The sequence below is a fragment of the Schistocerca serialis genome, chromosome 7 (assembly GCF_023864345.2).
Source record: "Schistocerca serialis cubense isolate TAMUIC-IGC-003099 chromosome 7, iqSchSeri2.2, whole genome shotgun sequence".
Taxonomy (NCBI): Eukaryota; Metazoa; Arthropoda; class Insecta; order Orthoptera; family Acrididae; genus Schistocerca; species Schistocerca serialis.
In genome coordinates this window covers 605025622-605047275 of record NC_064644.1, presented here as the reverse complement: position 1 = coordinate 605047275, position 21654 = coordinate 605025622, and the positions used below count along the sequence as shown (strand labels likewise).

At 41.8% G+C, this 21654-nt stretch overlaps 1 protein-coding gene across 1 annotated transcript in view; it reads right to left on the bottom strand.

Moving 5' to 3' along the window:
- Positions 1–21654, bottom strand: part of LOC126412131 (fibrillin-2-like) — a 675186-nt gene that overhangs the window by 367422 nt on the left and 286110 nt on the right. The gene's annotated exons all lie outside the window — the stretch shown is intronic.

Sequence of the window (21654 nt, the reverse complement as noted above, 5' to 3'; positions counted from 1 at the left end):
TTCCTGCTGCCACAGAATTGTCAGATCACATGTGACAGTGCCATTTCCTGAAATCTTGGTTGTGACGACAGAATGATATTTTTTGTAGTCCGAGGTCTATGTTTGTCAATGCAAACTATGGCTACTTAACATATGTTGTTATGACAATATGTGAAGACTGTTTTGTGATTGGTACAGATATTTCTTAGTTCAGGTAGAATTTACGATTTCCTTCTCTCACTCCATATTTAAATCACTTTTCTTTATAAGTACCAGCAATTGAAATTTAAATTCGGAAATGTTTAGTGAAATCTTTATTGCATATTATGTATGTATACTATATGTAATTGTAAAAAGTAACTAGGTATGGCTAAAGGAAGTATTACGAAAATTGTCTTGTTTATTTTCTAAAGCACAATTTCACTGTAGCAACTTAATAAAACACACACACACACACACACACACACACACACACACACACACTGGACTCATAGTTCACCTGAAGTAATGAGTAATTACAATGTGAACAACATTCCATTCTCACAGATTACAATCCACTCCCCTACACGTGAAACGAATCATTCTAGTACTACTATAGACCAAATAACAATTAACTCCAAAACAAATTATAAATCAGTTGTAATTAAAGCTGGACTGGCAGACCATCATGCACAGGCTATAAGCTTTTGTGTAAACACTAATCCATCCTATAATCATATGAGGAAGACTACACACATCGGCAGAAATTTCAGCAATACTACAGTACAAACATTCCAGAATTATCTCCAACAAGAATCATGGGAGCTAGTGCATAGTACAGAAAATATTTCTGATAAGTTTCAGACATTCATGAATATTTTTAAATATTATTTTGATCTTGCTTTTCCATTGAAAGCCAAAACAACCCAAACCACTACAAGCAGCAAGTGGATTACTAGAGGTATAAGGAAATCCTACAAAACGGTACCTTCACAATATTGCAAGAAGCTACAACACAACTCAGGAATTTGATAGTTACTTTAAAAAATATAAATCTATCTTAAATAAAATAATAAAGGAGGCAACGAAACGAGACAATGACAAATACATAGATGCTTCAAACAGAACCAAAGCAATCTGGCAAGTTGTAAAGAAAGAAACCAAATCTTACAAAAATAGAGTTAATAATAAAGGCTGGCTCAGAAAACATTAATACCCCACAGGAAGTAGCTAATATGTTAATAACTATTTTATAAATGTAACAGAGAAACTACTACAACAGACCTCTAATAGAAAACAACATACAGAAACAGGGAAAAAAGTCTCAAGCAGATCAATGTTTCTGTACCCAACAAATGTAGAAGTAGTACAGGTTACAGTAAACAGTCTCAAAATGAAACACTCTGCAGGTGCATATGATATACCTGATTTCATTACAAAGAAGTGTGGGGACTTGATTACTGAACCCTTACCCCACCTATGTAACCTATCTTTTGCTACAGGAACTTTTCCTTCATGTTTGAAAATAGCAAAAGTAAAGCCATTATACAAGAAAGGAAACAAAGATGATATTTCCAACTACAGACCGCTGGCACTTCTGTCTGTTTTCTCAAAGATATTAGAAAGGCTTTTCAATAAGAGACTAACAGACTTCTTAGAGGATAATGGCATTCTGTCAGAATCTCAACATGGATTTAGAGCAAACCGTTCAACCAAATCAGCAGTTCACTGCTTTCTATTAGAGGCACTGATAGCATTAGACAACAAAAACCTTACCATGGGCATATTTTTATATTTGTCAAAGGCATTTGACACCATAAATCATGACAAATTGCTACACAAGCTAGAAAATCTTGGCATTAGGGGAACAGTTAACAACTGGCTCAGCTGTTATCTTAAGAACAGGGAACAATATGTGGAAATTAATCAAGAAAGAGACAATGTCATTAGGAAATATAATTCCAAGCTACTGACTGTTAAATATGGAGTGCCACAATGATCAGTAATGGGTCCTGTTCTGTTCTTACTCTATGTGGTCCTGTTCTGTTCTTCCTCTATGTAAATGACCTAAACATAAATAAAGACAGCAGTAAAATATTTCAATTTGTTGATGATACGATTGTTCTAATTACAGGAAACTCAGAAAAAACTTTTGTAAAAAGCATGAAAGAAGCCACTGAAAGGCTAACATGTGACTCTGATGACAATGACTTAATACTAAACACTGAAAAACTTGTAGGTATCGATATACACACAGCGCAAACAAATAATCTGATATCACCAAATCTACAACTATATGGACAGACAATTGCCAAAACAGCCTGTACCAAAGTTCTTGGACTTCATCTACAAGACAACTTGAAATGGAAAGCACATATTGAGCAAATGAACAAAAAATTAAGTAGGCTAATTCTTGTTTTGTGTTACATATACGTTAAAAAATTGTACCAGCTACAACACCCTTCAGTGTGTATATTATGCAGTTGTACACTCTCACCTCTGGTATGGGATTATGTTCTGGGGAAATTATGGAGTTGCCATAAAAAAAAATAAAAAAATAAAAAATAATAAAAAAAAATATAAGAATAATGGAAGGGGTAGATAATCGCAAATCATGTAGACCATTGTTTCAAAAAAGCATGATCCTGCCACTTCCTTGCATATATATACTTGAAAATAAAATGTATTTAAAGCAAAAATTACATACAAAAAGACCACTCATCATTCAAAATCACATAATACACAGCTATGATACAAGACAAAAATTGGATGTACATGTTCAAAGTGACAAAACAAAGTTATTTCAAAACGGCCTTATCCATCCTAGTATCAAACTATACAATGCCTTACCAGATACCATTAAACACATACAAAACATTGGTCACTTCAAATCTAAATTGAAGTCGTTCTTGGTTGATCACTGCTTTTACACAGTAAATGAATACCTACAAAACTAAATTTTTCTATGTTAATCCAATGTAGTCTAATTCAGAAGAACATTTGTATTTTATCTCTCTGTATATAGCGTAACTGCATTTATTTAAGTATTCATCATTAATTGATATATTAATTTGTGTTATTATGTACAAAGGTATACTATATGTAAAACTGTTAATATTAACATAAAAATCCAAATATCTCTTGCACATTGTGCAGCTGTAGATGAAAATGGTTCAATAAATCAATCAACTGCCTTTGACATTGGCTAGCACACGTCAACTACTTCAAGATGTTACAGTTACTACAGCAACACGTACACGTGTTAAAAGTGAGAAACAGTCTTTCAGTCATTAATAAATTGCGTTAGGCGCTGAGCACCAACACAGGATGGCGGATAAAAAGTACCGCACTTTACTCTACAATGAGTCAACTCCACAACGATGGTGCAGTTTAGGTGTTTGGCAAGACAGTGGATGTTCACGGATTTTGGAGAGACTGGCCTACTATACGTTACTAATGATCAGGAAGGGGCATCTTCTCTAATTTCACCATGCATTCCTAACTACACATGGTGTGAGACCCGTTCCACACCAGTTTTGACGCATGTATAGATCAGAGAAACAGATTCAAAATGCAGGGTTTGGTATAATTCTTCAGGAGCACTGATGTCCACGTTTCAGCACAATGGAAACAGAGAAAATGCGTTAATATTCCTTTCGAACATGCCAACGATCGTTTTGTTACACAATTTGCACCAACACCCATATGTTACGAAATAGTAATATTGCAGATAACATGCAGCGCCAAACAGATGAGTAAACAGCGTTCTATACAACCAATATTAAAACCAACAAAATTTTCTTGACTTTCGTAATTTCCAACAATGTAAAAAACATTTTTCTTGTTTCATAAGCGGTAAGGTACGTTATAACAATGTGTATTAAACACGGAACGGACATACTATGCGTCATGTGGAATGGAAGGGGGCGGTAGTTAAGAAAACTAGAACCATGCTCACATCACAAGAGTTCAAAAAATATTACTATTACAAAGAGCTAAGGTCTATTTTTTTGCGGTACTCTAAATTTCAAGAGCGAAAAATAAAAGCTGTTTTCTATACATTTCTCTCTTTATTACGACTGAACTTAAATTTATTTCCTAAATTGTTGCAGCTATGGTCGAAACTATGAAGCTACTAATTATCGAACGCTTGTAACAGTTGACTGCAGAAAGAATGACGAAGCTGTTGATTCGAAGCTCTGCATTATAGAGCTGTTATTTTAACGTTTCATTTACGCTATAAGTTAATAAGAAACTGTTCGTCCAGAAGCACTGCAAAGAATCATTTGTGAGTCGTTAGCATGAAAACACCACTGTCCTTGAGTAGTGACGATAGAGAGAAGAGGCAGCGTAATGTTCCAACGTCGGATGACCTACAAATCTGCATTCGTAGCTTCATAATACCTGCCATTTACGAAGATGGTGAGTACAAGTATGGAAAAATGAGTTTTGTAAAAAGTTGAAATAGATTATAGTCAACCAGGATGAAACTGCCACTGGTGATTTTATTAGGTTGCAGAGATCCTTTCGTGTTTCCATTTGTTCTTACAAACATGCCTTCACAAGCAAGCAAACGTAATCTCGTATTTCATCACTGGCTGAGGTAACATGTAGGGATCATTTTATAACTGGCTGTTGGGAGCGTGTTTCGATGAAATCTATGTTTTCATACAAACCATCGTAATTAGTATAAAGAATACAATGAGCATAATGGACAGCAGATAGTTTACCCAAAAAATAAAGTTCACAGCATTATTTACACAGAGACTCGAGGAATGTATAGACTCATTATTTATGTATATTGCTCTCTGGAGATCTGACTAATGCAAATTTTGCTTACAAAAGCCATTACACATTGTTCCTTGGGAATATCCTGATGATTATAATTATGCCATTTAAGAAAGAAATGATATTATCGTGTTAAATGCATTGAAAATGATTCTTGCCAAAATATGAAGCATATTAAATTGTAACAGGTGTCTAATGGCACCGCTTTCCCCACAAACCAAGTCAACGAATTACACCTCAAAACATTCGGTTTTGAGAGCGCATTCATTTCATGTTCACCCCACCTTCTGATGCCTGCCTTTATTTACGCATAGTGAGCTTTGTTTCTTTCCTTATGGCGTTTTACAATATCGTAGCTATATTAAAAAGTTCCACTCCAAAACTTTGCAATCTCGTTAATAAACATCTGAAGCGCTCAAGGGGTATAAGTAATTTTCGGAATAAATAGTCAGCATCCGTCAATATTTCTATAATTGGCAATACGACAATACTCGCCCTCAGACGGTCATTACATGACGCAATGTCAATAATAATGAACCTGTGAGGGCCCCATAACTTCCGTGTGACATTTTTACTATTGCAGATGATAAGAACGTATCATATCTTATTACTGCTGCGCGAAATGGCCGAAACTGCTCAACTTTTACAGGATGTACGACCAATAAGAAAGCAGTACTCATGCGATGCGATAGCAGTGTCCCTAACGTCTAAGTTCGAAGGTATATTTTAAATTGGCGCTAAGCTTTCCGACATGCAATCAGAACAATTTTATCTCAAAACATTCCTCTTCAAGAGAACATGAATATTATCATACAGAGAAAGTCTCAGATTTAAGCAGAAGAATGTAGGAGAGCAAAATGTCTCGTTTCCTATGAATTTCTTCCACGTGTCGGATTGAGATCAATCGCGGGCCGGATCCGGTCCGCGGGCCGCCCGTTGTCCAACCACCGAGGTCTAAGTGGACAAGTTTCTGGAGCTAAATTTGGTTTCCTTTTACAGCCATTTTTGTTGGCTGTGCTGCGTCATAATGTATTGTAGTACATGTTTTATTTCTGACCAGAAACCTGTAAACAGCACTTGTTAATAATGAATTTGGCATATGTTTAAGTTTCACCGAGTTTAAAGCTTGCTCTATGGATAGTCATCAACTTTTATTCAGGTTGTCTACCTGTAAGAGAGGCAACGTTGCAGGATAAACAATTTCACTGTGCATTATTGGAAATGAGGCGACTAACCAGCTGATATTTCAATACGTCATTTCAGACTAATGACGGATTGGTGCCTTTCCACCAATATTCAGTCAGATCGTCGTTCGTTATGAAGGTAAAGTAAAAGAGTGAACGTTCTTGATTCTGAATCCAAACTTAAAACTCTTATATAGTGTACGAGCATCCAATCTTCACATAAGTATTTTCCAACGCTTGCCACATGAAACAAAGGTGATGGTAAGCGCTCGTAGCTTTTGCGTCAGGTAGATACCTCTAACTGCCGAGCAGCATGCTCGCTTTACAGCTTTATTCCAAGACGCGGAAGAGCTATATTGTGATATCTTACCATTGCGCGGCACGTTGGCTTATTGCAGGAAAAGATCTCGATGTCTTACTTCCGATTCGTGAGGAAAATTGCCCTGTTTATGAAAATGAAAAGAGAGGCAAATTCATCATTGGTCGATGACAAATGGAGAGTGAATTTCGCCTTGCTTTTTGATACAACAACGTGTCATTATAAGGCAAAGGAAATGTGAACAAGCTTCGTTTATCTGAAAGCCATTCCTGCCCAGAAAACAGTATTTTCAATGCTTTTTATCATTGCAATCACTTCAAAGATATAGTTCTCTGTTTGCCAGCGAAATACAGGGCAACCTCGCAAGAGTTTCAGACAAAACCGAGGGAGGTAGCGAAGTGGTTGAAGCACTGGGCTTGAATTCTCGGGGATGGGGTACAAATACCTGAATCAAACTTTTTTTCTGTAGTTATTTTAAATCGCCAATGTCGAGTGCTGGGCTGATAATTCTCAAAAAAGGGCATTGAGAGATTTCCTTCAATCATATCCCATGTCAACTCGTTTAGTCTCTAGTGACCTCATCGTCAATTGGACGTTAAATCCTGATCTTACTTCTCTTTTCGAGGCAGAGTTTCACGATCTGCGTAGCAAAATGAAATTATTTAGCACTCCAATTTTAGTTGCATCACATACTGAACTACACTCCTGGAAATGGAAAAAAGAACACATTGACACCGGTGTGTCAGACCCACCATACTTGCTCCGGACACTGCGAGAGGGCTGTACAAGCAATGATCACACGCACGGCACAGCGGACACACCAGGAACCGCGGTGTTGGCCGTCGAATGGCGCTAGCTGCGCAGCATTTGTGCACCGCCGCCGTCAGTGTCAGCCAGTTTGCCGTGGCATACTGAGCTCCATCGCAGTCTTTAACACTGGTAGCATGCCGCGACAGCGTGGACGTGAACCGTATGTGCAGTTGACGGACTTTGAGCGAGGGCGTGTAGTGGGCATGCGGGAAGCCGGGTGGACGTACCGCCGAATTGCTCAACACGTGGGGCGTGAGGTCTCCACAGTACATCGATGTTGTCGCCAGTGGTCGGCGGAAGGTGCACGTGCCCGTCGACCTGGGACCGGACCGCAGCGACGCACGGATGCACGCCAAGACCGTAGGATCCTACGCAGTGCCGTAGGGGACCGCACCGCCACTTCCCAGGGACACTGTTGCTCCTGGGGTATCGGCGAGGACCATTCGCAACCGTCTCCATGAAGCTGGGCTACGGTCCCGCACACCGTTAGGCCGTCTTCCGCTCACGCCCCAACGTCGTGCAGCCCGCCTCCAGTGGTGTCGCGACAGGCGTGAATGGAGGGACGAATGGAGACGTGTCGTCTTCAGCGATGAGAGTCGCTTCTGCCTTGGTGCCAATGATGGTCGTATGCGTGTTTGGCGCCGTGCAGGTGAGCGCCACAATCAGGACTGCATACGACCGAGGCACACAGGGCCAACACCCGGCATCATGGTGTGGGGAGCGATCTCCTACACTGGCCGTACACCACTGGTGATCGTCGAGGGGACACTGAATAGTGCACGGTACATCCAAACCGTCATCGAACCCATCGTTCTACCATTCCTAGACCGGCAAGGGAACTTGCTGTTCCAACAGGACAATGCACGTCCGCATGTATCCCGTGCCAGCCAACGTGCTCTAGAAGGTGTAAGTCAACTACCCTGGCCAGGAAGATCTCCGTATCTGTCCCCAATTGAGCATGTTTGGGACTGGATGAAGCGTCGTCTCACGCGGTCTGCACGTCCAGCACGAACGCTGGTCCAACTGAGGCGCCAGGTGGAAATGGCATGGCAAGCCGTTCCACAGGACTACATCCAGCATCTCTACGATCGTCTCCATGGGAGAATAGCAGCCTGCATTGCTGCGAAAGGTGGATATACACTGTACTAGTGCCGACACTGTGCATGCTCTGTTGCCTGTGTCTATGTACCCGTGGTTCTGTCAGTGTGATCATGTGGTGTATCTGACCCCAGGAATGTGTCAATAAAGTTTCCCCTTCCTGGGACAATGAATTCACGGTGTTCTTATTTCAATTTCCAGGAGTGTATTTCAAACGGTATTAGAGGTAACTGATCTACAAAATTCTACTCTTAAAAACGGCAGTTGTTATATGGCCTAAACTTGTTACACTATTGTGATACACACATAGAATAATTTTGGAACTTATACCGATGTTATTTAAATATTCTGACCTACTAATAGTTCCACATAACCTTTTTATGTCACAAACGGCTTAGCACTGATGAGCTTTCTCCACCTGTAGGCAGCTGTGGATTTCGATATTTGTAAGTAAACAGAAATGCCACGTTTCGCAAAAGCAATAAAAGTATTTCTCCGTTAAATACACCAGTATAAACTTGAGACAGCAGTTACTTATTAACGATATCCACGCCAGTCACTATAATTGCATGCACGGTACTGCGAAGTGATTGTCAAACCGTCGATCGCGAGCTACGACACTGTGCAACACAATTACTGGTGACTTTTTCGACACCTCGTAATTGTCTTCCACTCCGAAGCAGAAGTCTGAAATTTTGCTACAACCTTCCTCTGTAATGGCGCGAAAGAGTGAAGTCTTGCGACGTCACCGTCGGGCTCGGTGACACTTCAGACAGCAAGGTGTGGCACATGAAAAAAAGTGTCACTGATGTCCCAAAATTCAGCTCAGTTCTGTCCAGTGCCACTGTGGACGTGCGATGAAGGTGAGGATCGAAATGCTCAGACTTGAAATAATGCGGGTTTCTTGTTGGTGTCCGGGGAAAACTTTGCAGACCCAGTATCGACACGAAAAGGCCTCAAGTGGGGCATAAAGGCCGTCGGTGAAACCACTGCATCTCTTGGGGCCCATTGTTCCCACACACTTCGTGGTCGAAAACGACAGTTCGCAGTGAGGTGAGCAACAGGACGATGTTTTTGACAATCTTTGGCAGTGCTGACAGCTCCCAGACGATTCAGCCGTTCTCTAAGGACATCATGCGTCTGTAACCGCATTGCAGTGTAGCAGGACCGCAGGTTTTGTTCTTATATACAGGGTGGAACCACTAGGGATTGTCCTAAGCCATTTGACAAAATTCGAATGTTATCAGAAGCAGCAGCTTGTTCAGTCCTCCTGTTTCGCTGCCTCGCGTGGCATGTTCGCAGGGGGAGGGGGAAGGTGGTGCAACATCGACACATGTGTCAAATGAAACGGTAAAGTGTCCCTCAAAGGCCCACTCCCCCCCTCCCAATTTCAGAGCCACCCTCGCACGTTTGTTGAGTGCTTTATAAATGCGCCTGTACAGCGACTGTCAGTTCACTGATTACGAGGCGCCGGGGTGACAGGCAGCCGTTTCGAACCACCGAGCTGGGTGGCGCTGTGTCGCTGAATTAGCATCTGGTGTCCGCATGCGAAATCTAAGGTGTGTCGAAAGGAATGCCTGTCACACTGACACATAGGAATCACTCACTAGCTACCTCTGTACAAGTACCTTTTTAAAGTGCTCGATATGGTGCCCAAAGGGGTACAATCACGACCAACAAGTCTACGAGGCACTTTGAGAATGGTTGCATCGTCACGTGGGGCGGGGATGAAGGGATGTCAGCAGTGACGAAAGTTATCGAGAAGGTCGCATCGCAATGAACTGTTGTTTTCGATCGTGAAACGTGTGGGAGTGAACGTCCGAAGGAAAGGGGTAATTTTATTGACACCCTTTATGCCATCCCCCAAGCCTTCTCGTCGATACTAAGCGACAGTGATTCTGAAATGTTTCCCTCGGACACCCACAAGAAAAATTGCGCGATTTCAACGCTGAGCATCGAGGTTCGACCTCCATCATAAGAGGCGTCTAAAGAAGAGGTGGAATGTGGGTAAGCGGGGAATGTGACGACCTTCTCATCGTGTGGCACGCCCACGATAGCGTTAGGCAGAATTGTGGCGACATTATTAACCCACCTCACAACCCACATGAACTTCTGACCTCTGGCCTTTTTTCGCATGTGTCGGCTCTTGCTGTCTGAAGTGCCATCGAGCCAGAGGGTGACGTCACAGGGCGCACGCTTTTGCTTCGTTGCAGAGGAAGGTTCTAGGCACCTTTGAGCCAAATTTAAATCTTCTGCTTAGCAATGACATATGGAGTGTCGAAAAAGTGGCCCTTTAACAGTGTTGCCCAGTGTGCTAGCGCGCGACGAAATTTTCGGTAGATGACGGTAATGGACAGGTTGGCTACTCTGGATTGTTCCACAGAGCTCAGACCGCGCTCGCGACAACTGCTTGTTTCTTCTCCACAGCTGTCACTGTTACTCAAAAATACTACGTTGTTAATGTCGCAGTTGACTGTATATGCGTGAGGTTGTGCACGCTATGTTTTTCGTGTGTAGGCCTATATCAGACATTTGGTAACGTAAATAGTTCAAATGGTTCAAATGGTTCTGAGCACTATGGGACTTAACATCTGAGGTCATCAGTCCCCTAGAACTTAGAACTACTTAAACCTAACTAATCTAAAGACATCACACACACCCATGCCCGAGGCAGGATTCGAACCTGCGACCGTAGCGGTAGCGCGCTGCCAGACTGAAGCGCCTAGAACCGCTCGGCCATAACGGCCGGCAACGTAAACAGTTTCATTTATACATTGATACTAAAGTTCTTTTGTTCTAATGACTGTTTTTCAAGCAAACAGCAAAAAAACTTGTCACTTTCATTCAGAGTGGGAAACCGATCACTTGTCCACCCAGGTAAAGAACAGATGTGTGTATCAGTTGGGAGGAAAGGGAACGTCGAACGCCACTTCAGAACGCTTCACTCAGGAATTGAATAGGATTTCCAATGGATTCTGCTCTAAGGAACGAAAATGAAAGGCAACTAAAATCCAAACTTAATCAACTTTTTTAAAAAATCATTGGACAAGAATAAAGCAGCAATTGAAGTGTTATTCCGAGTCTCAAAAATTATTGCGCGCACTAAGAAACTGCGCAGACACAGTGAATTAATCAAAACTGTGTTTTTAGAAGCTGATGATTCATTATTTGATAGTTTCAAAAACAAAACTGATTTAATGTCTGCTATTAGATCTTTACAGCTTTCTGCAAATACACTGACGAGGGGAACTGAGGTTATGAGTCTTGACATTACTTCACAACTTAAAACTGAGCACTGCAGCTAATTTTCCCTGCAAGTTGACGAATTGGCTTATATAGTTGATGCAGCTCAGTTGATCGTTTCTGCAAGAATGGCTTTTGACAACTTCGAAATAACATTATACTATACATTATACCATATACAGGACGCGCTACCCGACGGGGCATATTTTTAGCAATTAAAAATATTATCAACCCTGAAAACATTCCTAAAAAGAAGTTGGCAGCCTTAGCAACTGATGCCGGCCGGAGTGGCCGAGTGTTTCTAGGCGCTGCAATCTGGAACCGCCTGACCGCTACGGTCTCAGGTTCGAATCCTGCCTCGGACATGGATGTGTGTAATGTCCTTAGGTTAGTTAGGTTTAATTAGTTCTAAGTTCTAGGGGTCTGATGACCTCAGCTGTTCAGTCCCATTGTTCTCATAGCCATTTGAACCATTTCTTTTTAAGCAACTGATGGAGCCCCTTCGAGGATAAGCGGAGAGAAGGGATTCATGCTGTTGTGTCGTAAAGAATAGATTGCCACTTTGGTTATCTACAGCTTCGTACGGAAGTTCATTGACTTAGTAGAGGCAGAGTTAGCAACGTCTGAAAGAGTTGCTTCCGGTCTTAGTAGAATTTTTGAAGAACGAGACTAATATTTCTATGAACTAGAAGATCCGATTTGACTGCAGGATTCTGCTTTTCTCGCAGACATCGCCGAAAAGTGAATTATTCTTAACTTGCAGCTTCAAGGTATCTATAAAGATATGGGCAGAGCAATATCTGCTGTCGCTTTAAAAAAACCTGGAACTGTGGGAGAAATATCATATCCAAGGCGAATACAAACGCTTTAGCTGTTTGAAACAAACTATTGACACGGATCTTCTGTCCCTCCTTCCAATAACAAACAGTATATCGAAATTCTGTCAGATTTGAGAAGTCAATTCAACAAATGATTCGAAATTTAAAAAGTATTTAATTATTGAACATTTTGTCAAATCACCTTCTACAGAGATTAATGCCGAAGAGTGTTCTATTTGTGTCATAGAGCAATTTGATTTTCAAGAAAAAAATGCTGGAGTGGACTTGGAACCGACTGACTTTCAAATTGATTCGTATTTAAACATCGTTTCTTGAAGCTCGTAAATTTTATGGCCTCTTGTTCTTAGAAAAAATATACGATTTTGGACCAGGGTGGCCTCAAAATGAAGTCACACATATCCGTGTGAAGTTTCTTTTCCCGGTAAGAAGTTAAAAAAAGTACGTAAACAGAGTGACAGATGAACACTTGGATAACTGTATTCGAATAGCAGTCACTACCTGCTGTCCCAACATTTTAAACTTGTTGATGACGAAAAAGAATGCCACCCTTGTCATTAAAGTTTGTAAGCCCAGTACAAAAACTGTTCGTAAAGTTGTAATTTACGACTAACTACAGTACAGTTCAATTTCAACTTCTTTTTCTTCTATACAGTTTAATCAAAATTAATTTCGTATTTACTGTTTATGTAAGTTTATAGGAAACAAACAAATTTAAGATCTTTTCTAAAGTTCTTATTTTGTCATAGTTTGTTTTGTTAGACCACACTAAGATTTTAAAAACGGTGTAGTAGCTCTGAAGCTTCATACATTTGGCGACCACTGGTCTTGATTGCCAGAAATACTGTGTAAATTAACAATAAAGTACTAGTTGTTGGCTGCCCCTGTGACCGAGTGGTTCTAGGCGCTTCAGTCCGGAACCGCGCGACTGCTACGGTCGCAGGTTCGAATCCTGCCTCGGGCATGGGTGTGTGTGATGTCCTTAGGTTAGTTAGGTTTAAGTAGTTCTAAGTTCTAGGGCACTGATGACCTCAGATGTTAAGTCCCTTAGTGCTCAGAGCCATTTGAACCATTTTTGAACTAGTTGTTGGGTATGGACTAAGAAGAGAATTCAGAACACAATTAAGTGAAACGCAAACACTTTATTAAATAAAGAACAGCTTAACTTTTAAGGATAGCCCCCACTGTGGCAGTTTACAGTTCTGCGTGGCTGTTTAATACTTGGTGGCCGAAAGGTAGCAACCAAATAACGACTATGCTGCCTGGTAACGATGGTGTGACAAGCCACCCCACTGCTGTGGACGAATAGATACACAGTAGTACAATGTATAGTAGTGCACTGAACACGGCTAACAACTGTACATCGGTGCACAACACAACTATTGCACTTGTCAGCCTTAAAACAGTACTTTGAACTGACTCTACGACAGTAACACTCGGAGAAACACTTCGCGAGGCGACTACCAGTGAACTACAGTCCGATTAAAATTTGCTGGTAGGTGACGTCTGTCACTTGCCGCTACAGTGTTGGCACATGGGTGTCCGCCTTCTGCTCAGTTACAGGTGACACACAAACAGGGCAGGTCACTTCGTGAATGCTGTTAATGCGTAACGTAGAGCAGTGTTCAGTGTTGGAAGTGGCTGTCGAGGGATGTCGGAAATACGAGATGCCCTGTCGACAGCTGAGTGTAAGTGACCAGTGACCAAACTGCGGCAGACAACGCGTTTTGTAGCCCTGAATTTAAACTCGTGTCCTAAGCTAACCACCTCGTGATGTGCAAGGTATCAGAGAAAACGGCGGTCAACAATCTGCGGCAGAACTAAAATCACGATTACTCGGTTCACGGCGATTACAACCGAGCTCCACAAGCTATCTTAAGGGGCTTCGGAAAGCACTATCTTTCCTAAGTTGAAATAGCGTTTACAAACTACATGTTTTCTCACAAAGTATTTGAGCTAGGGAGTTGACATTTTTATAGGTTATTTATTGGAGTACTGGCTACAAATTAACACACCGATTTTTAAAAATTTATTTTCAGTTTTGTAATGAAAATTCACTCCTTTTTGTGCCATTGTTTGTTTATAAATTCAACAATATACAGGCTTTTGGAACAAAGGCTGTGTTAAGTTCTGTAGAACGGATTATGTAACATTTCCTGAAAATTTGAAGCAAATTGGTTTGGTAGATCCTGAGAAAACATGAAATTTGTATGAAAAAATAAAACGTTTGGGAAAAGAGTGACAAAGTTTGGATTACCTTTTTAGTGCATTCCAGGTCCATTATCTTCATCTTTACAAATTCCTCCTCCAGATTCCTCTTTGTCCTCCTGCTTACTTTGGCTTGTATTTCTAGGATATTTACAGCCCTGTCAGCAGCCCAGAGACGTTCCTTGTCTAAAGCAGGCATCGTTAATACCATGTTGAAACATATCATCATTCTCATAATTCGAAATACGTTGCACCTTACAACACTGCCATCATTGAAGTAGCATTATAATGTACTGTTTTCTGTTCCAATAAATACAGTCTTGAACTCTTGACCATATAACACTATTTACACTTTCACTGGGGTTTTGAGTTTTCCATGTACACGCCTTTTCAACAGATCAGTCGCTGGTAAGTCTCTAAAAACAGGTTTTATCACCACCATTACCGCATCAAGCAGACTTACGTTTATGAGTATACACTTCACCAGTTAACAATGCCTTGTACTTACACCAGCTGCTTTCTCCTTTGGGACACAAGTAATAACAGGGACTTTCATCAGTTGAAAAACTATAAAAAAAGAGCCCAAACAGCCTTCTCCATTTCATCGACACTTAGTGTGTTTTGCCTAATAGCCATTCCATAGTTGTTCTGCATTTGTCAGTTACACTACCAGTGAACCTTTTCTTATTGAGTTTTCGTTTTTTGTACGTAGCTCTCAGTTCGCCGAAGTTCGTTTCTGTACGTGTCCAATACACTTCAATTTCTGCACTACAGCGTCATCACCATAGGGCTTCAATTCTTGAATATGTTTGAAACTTTTGTAGTAACTTTTACCAAGGTAATTCACATGTTGAACTTTAATCACATCCAACAAAACGTTGACCTATGCTAGCAACACAAGCCAGCTCTGTTCCTCCACTACTGCAACTATAGTTAGCTGTGCAATTATTTTAATGTGTATCTTTATTTTTTTGTGGACTCCTACAATATTTAGATATTACTGCTACACCTAAAACTTTCCCTGTATACATACTAGTCGCAGATATTGCACCATGAATAGATTTGTGTCCCCGTTTAAGCCAGGTACCATCGAATGCTGGAATAAAATCTCTGTTACGACTATTTTCTATTACTGCCTCTCCTACAGCTGTCTTCACAGATTCTATACAGACATCTTCTACTTTAGACTGGTTGGGGGATTGGAAGATTCATATTGCCACAGAAAACTGCAACTGCAGTAGCACCTTTATCAATTGTATGCAAGACAGAACAAATGTTGTGTTTATAGATCTTGCTACCATTTTCTTCATCTGGAGTTACTGCAACACTGTTCGTAAAGGTGGTTATGTATGAACACTTACCATACTTCAGTTCCATTTCACTGGCAAGTCCTACATGATCTTTTAAAAAGACGTACAGACCGAGTTTCACTACTCCGCTTGCAGCTTACACAGCTCATAAAAATTCCGTTGAGAACATTTCAAGAATTTCATTTGTGGTGTCACCGCCAGACACCACACTTGCTAGGTGGTAGCCTTTAAATCGGCCGCGGTCCGTTAGTATACGTCGGACCCGCGTGTCGCCGCTGTCAGTGATTGCAGACCGAGCGCCGCCACACGGCAGGTCTAGAGAGACTTCCTAGCACTCGCCCCAGTTGTACAGCCGACTTTGCTAGCGATGGTTCACTGACAAATTACGCTCTCATTTGCCGAGACGATAGTTAGCATAGCCTTCAGCTACGTCATTTGCTACGACCTAGCAAGGCGCCATATTTATCTTGTGATGCCTGTACCGTCAGACCGATGTTCACCAATTATGGATTAAAGTTAAGTATTCCAACAGCTACGTACTTTATTTGCTAGACTCAAATCCTTTAACTGTTATAGATCTCACGCCAGCCTGCGTGAGCTTAAACGCGTGCCTTTCGGTTATCCGTCACAGTGGATTGGCTGTCTTGCCAGTCCACAACATCATTCACGTTCGATTCGCCCATAAAACATTCATACTTTTCACTAATTGAACCAAGCTTTCTCTGCGAAGTACTTTCTTTCTCACTTTCATTCCAAAGGCCAGGTGTACCAGCAAGGTTAGATTCACACGCGTGGTTATCGTCTATATTATTTACGATAATAACGCCTGTCTTTGGCTTTCCAACAATTCTCCTTTCCTTCAAAGCCTTCAGAGGATTTCTAGTCTCTTTAGGTTTACCCATGATTATCCTTCAATAAAACGACTTCAATGAACAGAATTCATTACGAATATTTTCAGGATTACAAATGAATAAATAAACATGAAATACACGGCAATCGAGCGAGCGATATACATCGAACTATCACAGGTTAGCCCCAACACTTATTTTGTAACATTTATTTTCTCTCACATCACTAAATGTACATGATGAGCATGTAGATTCATGAGTACAACATTCGACAGCAGTTTAAGAGCACCACAGTGGATCACACCCATTCAGAACATATTACAGAAAACATTTTAAAATAGTTGTAGTCTTCTGAACTGAATAAATTATGTATCAATTGAAATGAGAAAGTCTGTAGATTCCTAAAATGCAAAAAGTAAAAAAGAAACATTTCATAATTTTGAACCTTTCTGGAACTCCTTAACACAAAGCTCAGCTTCAGCGCCAAAAGCAATCTGTCATTTCTTTCTATCATTGGTTTCCTGAAACTATCCGCACGCTGGATACACGAGCTGCCGCGTTACTAACCGATGACCAGTCCCCGTTGGCACGTGGTTACAGGTTATAGGAGACACAGACAGATCCAAAACGAAATAATAATGATAGGAAGAAAAGTAAGAACAAATAAAAAAAGTCAGTACGATTATGAAAACGACGTGGCAAAGTATTAGAAATAAAAAATTACGTTTAAACCAATTACCGAATGAAAATAATAATCAAAGTCTTTTGATCAGATGTAGAAAGAAAACACAGAATTCGCTACATTTGACGAGATTCGAACCTACAACCTTCTTACCCCGCCGCGGACGCTGCGCTGGGTTGCAGTACTCTTGTAGGAGTCGACCTATTGCTGTGAGTGTCGATAGTCGACGACATCGCGCTAGTAATGATGTTTAGCTATATTCTTTCGTAAAATTCTGACGTGTTACTATTCGTAATTTGCAGGAACCAAACGAAGCACAATATGTTCGTCTGCCTTTTACAGTGACATTTTTTAGTTAAAAAAATACTCATAGCCTTTGGACGTTATCTATTTAGTCAGTCTCTGACCCATGAAATTCTACAAGTTACGATGAGTAACACGTATGTAGCGAATCAAAGACATATCAAATGACAAACACACACATACACACACGCACACATACATTCGCTCACATTTCAGTCATACGATTGCCGACGGCTGCGGCCGAGCGGTTCTAGGCGCACAATCTGCTTTCGGCTGCGGTGGGACCAGGACGTCCGCTGCGTCCCACCGTGCGCGACCGTGAGCGCTTGCTTGTGTTTACCTTCTCGCGGCGCGGGTTGTATTTGTTCCAAGTTCAGTGCGACTTAGAACAGTTCATACACGACGATCAACGTTTAGATCCGGCTACTGTCGCCGAAATACATTTTTATTTAATGGTGAGCGTGGTTTATGTTAAAATGATCAGTGCAGAGGTCTGCCCGACAGTGGTGACTAAATACGTGAACTTACTCAGATTTAAACATTCTGACGGGCACATCAGTGCAGTGACGGTGGATCATGCAGGCACGGGCCTGAGGACTGTAGGGGTTTTTGAGCTCCCCTTCGAGGTCCCAGAGGAAGTTGTCAAGGACGCCTTCCGACCATATGGCAATGTCATCAGCCACGTTGCAGAAAAGTGGCAAACTTTTTCGGCGTATAAGGTCTACAGTGGTGTGCGCCAAATTAAACTTGAGTTCAAGAAACATGTGCCGTCCTATTTGAACATCGGTGGCTGCCGTGCAGTTATAATGTACGACGGTCAACCGCGTACCTGCTCCGGATGTGGGCAGGAAGGCCATGTTTGATGGGGCTGCTTACAACGTAGAATTACGCAGACACCAGTGGGAGACTCCGTTTCGCCGACGGGGACGACAACCCTGTCCCTCACCTTCGCTGAGACGACGATGCGCACCATAGATGAGGATGAAACGGGCGGTCGGGCACATTCATCGACGTCAGAAAGACCAAGGGAGGAAGTAGAAGGACCTCCGATGCCAACACAGATGTCGCCCCCTCCACAGCAACAACAGCAGCAACAGTCCCACGGAATCCAGACGCAAGATAACATTCAGGACGCGATGGACGTGGACGCGAACATTGTCCCGACCGCGGCTTTCGTAGCGGAAGGCGATACGACACGGGATTGCCTCCCGCATTCAGATATGGATGTTCACGTTAGAAAGCAACGTTAGCTTTGACGACGCAAGCGACGTCGGCGGACCCCTTCTACATCTACATCTACATCCATACTCCGCAAGCCGCCTGACGGTGTGTGGCGGAGGGTATCTTGAGTACCTCTATCGGTTCTCCCTTCTATTCCAGTCTCGTATTGTTCGTGGAAAGAAGGATTGTCGGTATGCTTCTGTGTGGGCTCTAATCTCTCTGATTTTATCCTCATGGTCTCTTCGCGAGATATACGTAGGAGGGAGCAATATACTGCTTGACTCTTCGGTGAAGGTATATTCTCGAAACTTTGACAAAAGCCCGTACCGAGCTACTGAGCGTCTCTCCTGCAGAGTCTTCCACTGGAGTTTATCTATCATCTCCGTAACGCTTTCGCGATTTCTAAATGATCCTGTAACGAAGCGCGCTGCTCTCCGTTGGATCTTCTCTATATCCTCTATCAACCCTATCTGGTACGGATTCCACACTGCTGAGCAGTATTCAAGCAGTGGGCGAACAAGCGTACTGTAACCTACTTCCTTTGTTTTCGGATTGCATTTCCTTAGGATTCTTCCAATGAATTTCAGTCTGGCATCTGCTTTACCGACGATCAACATTATATGATCATTCCATTTTAAATCACTCCTAATGCGTACTCCCAGATAATTTATGGTATTAACTGCTTCCAGTTGCTGACTTGCTATTTTGTAGCTAAATGATAAAGGATCTATCTTTCTGTGTATTCTCAGCACATTGCACTTGTCTACATTGAGATTCAATTGCCATTCCCTGCACCATGCGTCAATTCACTGCAGATCCTCCTGCATTTCAGTACAATTTTCCATTGTTACAACCTCTCGATACACCACAGCATCATCTGCAAAAAGCCTCAGTGAACTTCCGATGTCATCCACCAGGTCATTTATGTATATTGTGAATAGCAACGGTCCTATGACACTCCCCTGCGGCACACCTGAAATCACTCTTACTTCGGAAGACTTCTCTCCATTGAGAATGACATGCTGCGTCCTGTTATCTAGGAACTCCTCAATCCAATCACACAATTGGTCTGATAGTCCATATGCTCTTACTTTGTTCATTAAACGACTGTGGGGAACTGTATCGAACGCCTTGCGGAAGTCAAGAAACACGGCATCTACCTGTGAACCCGTGTCTATGGCCCTTTGAGTCTCGTGGACGAATAGCGCGAGCTGGGTTTCACATGACCGTCTTTTTCGAAACCCATGCTGATTCCTACAGAGTAGATTTCTAGTCTCCAGAAAAGTCATTATACTCGAACACAATACGTGTTCCAAAATTCTACAACTGATCGACGTTAGAGATATAGGTCTATAGTCCTGCACATCTGTTCCACGTCCCTTCTTGAAAACGGGGATGACCTGTGCCCTTTTCCAATCCTTTGCAACGCTACGCTCTTCTAGAGACCTACGGTACACCGCTGCAAGAAGGGGGGCAAGTTGCTTCGCGTACTCTGTGTAAAATTGAACTGGTATCCCATCAGGTCCAGAGGCCTTTCCTCTTTTGAGCGATTTTAATTGTTTCTCTATCCCTCTGTCGTCTATTTCGATATCTACCATTTTGTCATCAGTGCGACAATCTAGAGAAGGAACTACAGTGCAATCTTCCTCTGTGAAACAAGTTTGGAAAAAGACATTTAGTATTTGGGCCTTTAGTCTGTCATCTTCTGTTTCAGTACCATTTTGGTCACAGAGTGTCTGGACATTTTGTTTTGATTCACCTACCGCTTTGACATAAGACCAAAATTTCTTAGGATTTTCTGCCAAGTCAGTACATAGAACTTTACTTTCGAATTCATTGAACGCCTCTCGCATAGCCCTCCTCACACTACATTTCGCTTCGCGTAATTTTTGTTTGTCTGCAAGGCTTTGACTATGTTTATGTTTGCTGTGAAGTTCCCTTTGCTTCCGCAGCAGTTTTCTAACTCGGTTGTTGTACCACGGTGGCTCTTTTCCATCTCTTATGATCTTGCTTGGCACATACTCATCTAACGCATAATGTACGACGGTTTTGAACTTTGTCCACCGATCCTCAACACTATCTGTACTTGAGACAAAACTTTTGTGTTGAGCCAACAGGTACTCTGAAATCTGCTTTTTGTCACTTTTTCTAAACAGAAAAATCTTCCTACCCTTTTTAATATTCCTATTTACGGCTGAAACCATCGATGCCGTAATCGCTTTATGATCGCCGATTCCCTGTTCTGCGTTAACTTTTTCAAATAGTTCGGGTCTGTTTGTCACCAGAAGGTCTAATATGTTATCGCCACGAGTCGGTTCTCTGTTTAATTGCTCAAGGTAGTTTTCAGATAAAGCACTTAAAAAAATTTCACTGGATTCTTTGTCCCTGCCACCCGTTATGAACGTCTGAGTCTCCCAGTCTATATCCGGCAAATTAAAATCTCCATCCAGAACTATAACATGGTGGAGAAATCTACTCGAAATATTTTCCAAATTATCCTTCAGGTGCTCAGCCACAACAGCTGCTGAGCCAGGGGGCCTATAGAGACATCCAATTACCATGTCTGAGCCTGCTTTAACCGTGACCTTCACCCAAATCATTTCACATTTCGGATCTCCGTCAATTTCCTTCGATACTATTGCACTTCTTATCGCTATAAACACGCCTCCCCCTTCACTGTTCAGCCTGTCTCTGCGGTATATATTCCAATCTGAGTTTAGGATTTCATTACTGTTTACGTCTGGTTTCAGCCAACTTTCTGTCCCTAGTACTATATGGGCGTTGTGACCGTTTATTAATGAGAGCAGTTCTAGGACCTTTCTGTAGACGCTCCTGCAGTTTACTAT